We start from the raw sequence: 9,014 nt of genomic DNA on the forward strand, positions 1-9,014 counted from the left end.
TCTCTCTGGCAGGGTTCATATGACCTTATTTTCATAGAAAATTGTTAATGTTAAGTTTATAACCCAGTGGGCACTCGACGTTGTAACAATGTTGAAATTTGGTTGAAATTTGGTCGTGACGTTGATCGACCTAAATTCAACGTAGATCTAACGTCATGGTATTCAACGTTGACTCTACAACGTTGTTTTAACATTGAATTTACGTCTTTAAAATCAACGTTTAAACAACAACGTTGATTCAACGTTGGGTTAACGTCAGTCAATCGCGACAGAAAAATCTCATTGTCAAAATTGAAGGGTATGGATATATTTGATGAGCAGATCGGACAAGAAGCAGTGCTGCAGTATTATAAACGATTGGATAATAAGTGGCTATTCCAGAACTTTTTAAAATACTTATAAGGGGGTCCACTGACTGCCATAAGCGTGAGGGGCTTCATCCTGTCATGCTTTCATGATCCCTATATAATCAATCATTTTTTTTTCCACGAAAAAGGGGGTAGACCGGATTGCATTGTTTATGCATGGAAAGGAGTTTTGGGCAAGAACAAGTGGTCAGGAGACATCACCAATAACAAATCGGCTTTTTCAAATTAATTTTTTTTGTGTTTATATTTTAAGTATCTTTAAAAAAAAACAATTCGAACCAATTATTAAGTAATTTGGGTTTGATGATTCTCTATATTTTGGGAGATCTCAAAACCTGTTCATGCTATCTTAATTATATGTATATCTGTATAAATATGATATATTCTTAGTTTATATTTTAAAATCAAATCGATTTGTTTAGTTGCTTTCTTTCATTTAAATAAATAGGAGCAATTATTTGGTATATTTATTTTAATTATTTTTACCGATTGATATTTAATATATAAACTTAAAATATCATCGATGTGCAATGTAATCATAATAATTGAGAAGTTTTTAAATTTTCGCGGTTTTTCAAGTTGAGTTCCGAATATTTTCTTTCGGATGCGCACGCAAGCACGCGCACCTCTTTTCAACATCCGTTTAGAACATTTTGAAAATCATCCTCGAGAAATTATCGCACCAGACTGATGAACAAATAGTGAACAACTGCGTCTAAGGATATAAAGACGAGAGAAGACTTTTCTGTATAAACCTCTTGATATTAGCGTAAGTATATTTTACAGTTAAATTAACGAAGAATCATGATAAATACAAACACATTCAAATGATCAAATTAGTTATCTGCATGCTTACGTTCACAGTTATTATGACAAGGTCTTATCTTACTGAATTTGATTCAGTTTCGTGTCAAAACAGTTAAATTATTTGATTGTATATAACCTCTAATTAGCAAACTAAAATAAAACATATCTAGCCATGTACAGATTCAGTAATATCAGAAAAGGGGGGGGGGGGGGGTGCAATCGAATACTAGCCAATTCGTTCCAATACAACTCGATAGGGTGTGTCTGATACACATAGAAATGGTCTGCTCTTAAACACTGTTTAGATTTTTTCGTAAAATATCACTCATCTTTCATAATTTCATCTGTATATGAACATTATGCTTATTGCAAAAAACAGATCTGGTTAGAATTCATGCTTTGTCTTGTTATTGATGCAAGCTGGAACAATTGTTTCAAATGAACATGTTGTGTTCTATGATTTAAAATAATTGTTTTATAATTGGTAGAATTTGATAACATTTCCGGCTTTTAAAAGTACACAACATTTATTATGTAATTCACCGACCGTGCGAGGGATGTATATCCAGTCAAGGTCGTTAAACACTTCCATTTGTTATGTAATTCAAATGTATGTTATTTCTCTTCCATGTTTTCAGATGCTGTTCTATTCTGCCACAAAGAGACACCAGAATCCAAAATACCCGAGCAGTGTGCAAGACATGTAAAGTGTGCCCCACAGAGAGCAGAAGGAGTTGCTAGGCCAAAAGAATAAATCTTTAAAACAAAATAAATTTTTCATTTTAAAAACCTCTTTTTTGTTAATTTCTATAGTTAATTTAGTGCCAGTAAAAAAAGGGCAGTGAAATTTAGAAATACATTATTTGGTGTTACCGGTATGCAACGTTTTGTTCGGTTTACTCAATTGTATTGGGTGTATAGATAATGATTGAATGAGTAAACAGCTTGGTGATGGTATGGTTTGTTCCAAATGCCTTCAAGATAAATGTAAAAAAAAACGGAGTATACCCTCAAAAAGTCAAATTTCAGTTCAACAAGATATCAATAAAAAATTTAAAAAAAAGACAAAAAAAGAAGAACTAAATATCGGATAACAAAAACCTAAAATGAAATCAGGTTTTTTTTTAAATGGTCCTGCTATGTATTCACACAAAACAAAGGAGGCATTTAGTGTAACTGTGTCAAATTTGCTGCATTTATATGATTTTGTATAAGTGGGAAAACGTGATCAACCAGAATCAAACCAGTGTGCTGTAGTGAGTTTTTACATATGTTCCTTTGCTTTGAGAAATTGATGTGCTAGAAGAGAAAGCTTTGTTAATATTCAGATATTTGGCTTCAAATAAAATCTTGATATTGTAACCGTCTCTCCTCTTTGGTTTTGATTGTTAGTGTCTACTATTCTCTTTTGCAGTTGTCTCTTGTTGATAAAAGAACTGTTGATGGATATTCTAACTTGAAATAAAACTTGAAAGAGGCTTTTTTATTTCATAATTCAGGTATCTTGTTATTGTATTTGAACAAGTGCCAATAAGGATCAATTTACATCCAAGAACCATCACTTCAACTAACCTACAATTGACCTGACTTCAACCTAACTCGACCTGATTTTAACCTAAACCCGACCTGATTTCAACCTAACTGAGACCTGATTTCAACCTCACTGGACCCGATTTCAACATGTTATCAACGTCAATACAACGTTGTAACTGCAACGTTGATTCAACGTCAGAATTTCAACGTCATTACAACTTTCAAAACTAACCCAAGTTTCAACGTTGTAACAACGTTGAAGACTGACATTGGATCAACGTTGATACAACGTTTTGTGCCTGCTGGGAAGATACTTGTAGTAAAACCTTCATATAATAGAATTTCAACATGTATTCAACGATAAGTAAAACAGGCGAGACATTCAGCGTATACACTCCTATTACCCATTTTGGTGTGTCTTTTGTTCGGAAACTAGATAGAGAAAAAGTGTATATAGCTAAAATGATCAACAAAACGTGATCTACAAATAAAGTTTAATGACCGAAATTGTCGATCGACTTCTTTTCGAAATTATTTGTCTTAAATGACGATTTTGTTTTGTTGTTAATGCGGAAAAATTTGATAGTAGATAATAAAAAAACTGTATATAGCAAAATTAGATATCTGCAAATCAGTCACCATGGCAGACATCATTAGTTTGATTACATATGAGTTATTGGCATGACGAACTGGCACACATTCAAATTCATATTCTTTATTTTACTAATCGCATTTTGGGTATTACAAAGTTTGGAACGCTCATTTACACTTCTCTTTGACTCCTCTCACTCTGATTATGTTGATTAGGTACAGTACAATAAAACACTCATAAATAAAGTTATCACGACTTCATTGCTGTAGAAGAGAGGTATAGCTTGCTTCTTCTATATTGATTTAATACTTGACACTTTTATAAAGTAGAACAATTACAGATAATACTATCTCCCTCTACGTCTTTTCATAGTCTTTGTATATGTTCAATAAACTTGATTAACTAGCCAGCCAAAAAAGCTTTATTGACCTACATATTCCATGTAGAGAAAAATGGAATAACGGCACAAATTTTCGTTTAAATCTTAATTTATAAAAGGAACCACTCTATTCAAAAGCTAAAAAAAATTACACATTACATTGTAACCATTATTTTCAGATTTGAGGTTTAAATAGACAAATCTCAAAATAGATGATGTTGTCACTCCTACATGCATAACACTTTAACATAAATTATACCATATACGACCCATTATTCTTACAGTTGTGTAAAGTTAACGTGTTTTTGTGATTTGCATAACCATCTTTAAGTTTGGATTTTTTTCCATTGTAGAAATATGGCAGCCAATTATTGCGAACCGTGCACTGCTCGTGGTATGACTGCAACAGCATTCCAATGGTGTACCGAATGTGAAGAAGCCCTATGTTCCGATTGCACAGAGGTGCATAGAGTTCAAAAAATGTCCAGAAATCACCATTTGGTAGAGATAAGTAAAATACCAGAAAAAATTAATTTATCATATAATTGTTCAAATAATCAACATTTACCTTTTGACTATTTTTATGTTGATCATGATGTTATTTGCTGTAAGGAATGTTGGCCCAAAAATCACCAAACATGCAGGAACGTTACATCAATTGACATTGCTTCGAAGAATTCTAAACAATCGCAGTCTTCCCTAGATTCTGAGGAACAGTCGCTTTTTATTCTAGAGGCATTAGAAAACTTGAGCAAGAATTGCAAGGATAATGGAAGTCGAATTAATAAAGAAGAAACCTAAATTTTGAAACAAATAAAAACGATGAAAGAAAATATTGTGAAACAGTTGGAAGCTTTAAAAGAGTTACTTTTTAAACAGCTAACGGAAAAGAAAAACAAATACTTAACCAGTTTAAAACGAAAGGAGAAACGTATAGGGGACTTAATAAAATCCACAAAAGCTCAAAAGGAATCTTTGGAATTTGTTAGAGATCATGGTTCTGATAAACAAGCGTTCGTTTCTGTTCATTCATCTAAACCAGTCTTAGATGAAATTGAAAACAAAGTAAAACAATTTACTGACTCGTTTGCAAACAACAGTCTTATGTTCGTAGAAAGCGTTTCGAAGGAAAAATTAGCAGATCTCGGGTCAATAAGATTGACAGAGACACCTTGTTCCTTTCCATTTTTCCCATACAAGCAGCGCCAGTCACAGGTCCCAGTTGTTCTTAAGCCCCAGATCATCTCTTTTACCTATATTTACGACATCGATATGAGAGGCAAAAAATTAGAATCAGTAACTGGCATAACGGTATCAGATAAAAACACATTGATTTTCTGTGATGTCAGTACGAGAAAGGTATATTTTTGCGACGAAAAACGATACCTACCAATCATCTATCAACTCTCCATATGAACCATATGATATATCAGCAATACCAGGAACAATAACTGCTGTTATGTCAAGTAGATATGAACCGTACATACAGTTCTTAGATATCGAGAGACGTGAAATATCAAAGAAGGTAAAAGTGAAACAAGGTGAGTGTGTTGGTGTTGATGCAACACCGGATAATATATTTGTAACTACTGGAGAAAATATACAGGTCCTAGACTTAAGTGGAAACAATCAAAGAACAGTTAAAAGCGAATACGGACTTAACTCTTCTGGATACATTTTCGTTTGCCAAAATGGAAATATTTGTTATTCAAGTGGAAATGCAGTTCATTGCATTACATTAGATGAATCTCCTGTTTTTCCTATGCTTCATCCGATCTGCAGGGTCCACGAAATATGACCACTGATGATGCTGGCTACATATACGTCTTGGATTACAAATCACAAGTAATTCATCAACTTACATCTACTGGAACTTTATTAATGATTTTATTGGAAGATAGTTTGTCCAAACCTCTTACGTTTTGTTTCAGTAAGGACTTATCTAAATGTTACATTTCAAACCAAAGCGGAACATCAATATCAGTATTTATGACAAATTAGAATCATGTAGTGTGTGTTTTTGTACATTACTCTTTACAGTTTGTGAATAAAAAGCACGACCAATGATGATAAGTTTTTCATAGTGAAGTTTATTTCATTTTTTATTATTTAAACAATGTAGTTTGCTGAGTTATATACTTTTTTAAATTCTTTTTCTGACTTTTGTTTATATAAACTCTTAACATTTTCCTTAGTTTTGCATACTCGAGCATTACAGGCACTTAGGACATGGACTTGTTTTAAAATTGTTTAAAATCACATTCTTTTTAATATTTCAACTTTTCCACTGGACAATAAATGTTGTTTATATGTGCTGCCATTCCAATATGAGTAGAGGGAAAGCACGTGTACACGACGTTTTTTAAGTATTAGTAGTTACAAAGTTAAAATAAACTGGTAAATAATATATATAACATTTATACATGAGATAAGTTGATGTTTGTGAATTTGTGAAAACTGTTTATATTGATAAATATACTGATTTTGTTTCCAATTTTATTTTATTGCGCCACAACAAGACTTTATAAAAAGAAGCATGCATTGTGAGTAATATTGATTTTTTAAACGGCCTTAATATCTTTTGGCATTCTATTATTATTCTGTTTAGTTGCTGCAAATGAGGACAAAATGTTAGACGTTGATGCAATCGGCCATTTAAAACAAAACTGTATTGCTAACATGTGGTTTATATTTCTGCCTTTAACGTTGCTCGATATAAAAAAAATAGTATAAACTTTTCTATTTTAAGCATTACATGCCGACGTCGGTTGATACTTTAAAATTTACCAAAACATGCATAGGACTGGAAACAATGATATGAAAAAGAGAAACAAGATTCGTCATTATGCTGACTATTTCCTACAGTTAATAACTAAGCGATCAACCCTTCCTGACATGTACCAGTGGTGAAACTGCACAAAAAAAAAGAAACAAAAACCTTTAAAAATCAATCAAAAATGACCCAGTAGAGATCGAGTGTCAAACCGAACACAAAGACGTATAAAGAATAAAAAATCTGGACATAATATAAGTAATAATATTTCCACTAAGTTTAGAAAATGGGACACAGTAATGATCGACTTAATATACTGTGAAAAGTACTGTTTAAATATATTTCTTAAATTAAAGTCTATTTGTCGAAACGTTTGTGTTATAGCCTCATATATTAATTTGATTTGAAGTGTACCAAAGCATGTCTTCTTATTTCATTATCTTAAGCAGGCGTATAAATCCTTTGTATTGCAAACGATATATTATTATTATGTAAATTGAATGATCAACGAACTCTTATCAATTTTTGGTGGAATGACTCTTATCTTGATATCCACAAAGAGACGCGAAAGATACCAGTGGGATATTCAAGCGCTGGAAACAATGCCGTGGCAAAAAAGAAAAACGACCAAAAGACAAACAACAGTTCACACAACACAAAATAGAAAAAAACTAAAAACTAAACACGAACCCAACCAAAACCGGGGTTGAACCCTGGTGATCCGGAAGAGTAAGCATATCCTGCTCCACATATGGCACCGTTGCATTGCTCATGTAAGTACACACATGGTGATAAATCTAATTCGATAGTTCACATTAGAGTGTTATATTATTATTGTGGTTATGACAATTGGAACATATCCGTCGTCATCTGTGAAACAGATATTCCATAACGGTCAACCAAGTAGTGATGGGGTCCTTAAATTTTAGAAGGGAAAATTGAACGGTTGGTTCAATAGCTTCGTTGCAAGCAACTATCCCCTTTCAAGGAAATCATGATAGGAACTGCCAGCTCTGGAATATCGTAACAACTGAGATATATATACTACATATGCAGGCGCCGCTGAAATGTTGCTACATAGAAATGAATAGTTCACAATTGGAAATCCGAAATCATCTCTGTTGTCGTAAATATGCACTTAAGAATGTTCTCTCCCCTGTTTCAAAATAACAAGCTTTTTAAAAGACTATTATAAATTGATAGTATATAATTAACGGAATTTAAAAAGTAGAAAAAAAAAAATAACAGGTCCATGTCCTTGACTTTAGAAGATTTAAAATCAAATGGAATGTTGTACTTTATATATATATATATATAAGAGATGAGACTTGAATGAAATATTCACGGAATACGAAACTTATCCAGTTCATGATCACAGTGATTGCTACTGTTTACAAATCCTTATAAAAATGGAGGTATCAGGTGAAGATATTTTACCTGTCCTGGAAACGTATGTATATTGAAAGTTAAAAAAAATATGACAATAGTGATTTCTTATCTTTTGCATTTAAATTTTAGACAAATTGCATTTTTTGTCATATGAACTTTTTATTAATCAATTCTGTCAATTCAAACTAGGAAGTTGCTCTCCTCATTGTCTATATCGTTGAATTTTGAAGCTTTTAATGTTGATTTTTGAAGTGTAGTAGGATGATAGTGTGACTATGTATTCGGAATAATTATTATTGTTTTTTTTTCGGTTCATATACAGTTGCCTCCTTTTTTATCACTATTAAGGATGTACTTAGGTGAGGTTTTGGAATTTGTGTCAGATGTTCGGACTCCTTGGTGTTTTTCCATACAATACAAGGTAAAATATTTTGCCCCATAACACCAATTTATCTTTTCATATAAGACTTAATAGCTCAAAAAAGGTCATTTGCCAAAATTTAAGCAGATTCTTGATTTCGTTTCTTTTGATTTGATACCCAAATAATACCAATGCAAATATAAGGTAAAAGTCCGAGTCAGCCTTTTCCCGCCATATTTTGAAAATCAAATATCTCGAATAGGAGCTCCATGACCTATCCATATTTTAAGCTTATTTTGTTCCTTAACTATAGTCTCGATTATCCAGATGCCCCTTATGCTATTGTTCGCAGTAAGAACGATAACTCTGGTGCAACGAGACTACCTTAACTAATGCTCTTCCGACTTATAGTATCAATTTTAAATTCTTGATTTTTTTAATTTCACCTAAGTACATCCTTCACTGCAATATTTATTATTTTTCGACCGCAATATACAGCGGATAAAAGGCGGTGTGGGTTATAAAGATAAATTCGGTAAAACTTATCCCATTGACTTCAATGCAAACCTATTTCTTGAATTAAATATATATACCTTATAAAGATAAGAAGATGTGGTATTATTACCAATGAGACAACTCTCCACCAGAGACCAAATGACATAGAAATTAACAACTATTGGTCAAGGTACGGCCTTCAACAATGAGTAAAACCCATATGCATAGTCAGCTAAAAATGGACCCAAAACGACAAATGTAAAACAACTCAAACGAGAAAAACTCACAGCCTGCTTTATGTACAAAACAATGAACGG

General features: G+C 32.5%; 1 long non-coding RNA gene across 1 annotated transcript; it reads left to right on the plus strand.

The window, feature by feature from the left end:
* The first annotated feature begins 453 nt into the window (after positions 1 to 453).
* LOC127706035 (uncharacterized) lies at positions 454 to 1,968 on the plus strand. Its single transcript, XR_007984157.1, has 2 exons — positions 454 to 1,137; positions 1,814 to 1,968. It is a non-coding gene; the product is annotated as an uncharacterized LOC127706035 (long non-coding RNA).
* The last annotated feature ends 7,046 nt before the right edge of the window (positions 1,969 to 9,014 follow it).

Source organism: Mytilus californianus, unplaced genomic scaffold (assembly GCF_021869535.1).
Source record: "Mytilus californianus isolate M0D057914Y unplaced genomic scaffold, xbMytCali1.0.p SCAF_6, whole genome shotgun sequence".
Classification (NCBI taxonomy): Eukaryota; Metazoa; Mollusca; class Bivalvia; order Mytilida; family Mytilidae; genus Mytilus; species Mytilus californianus.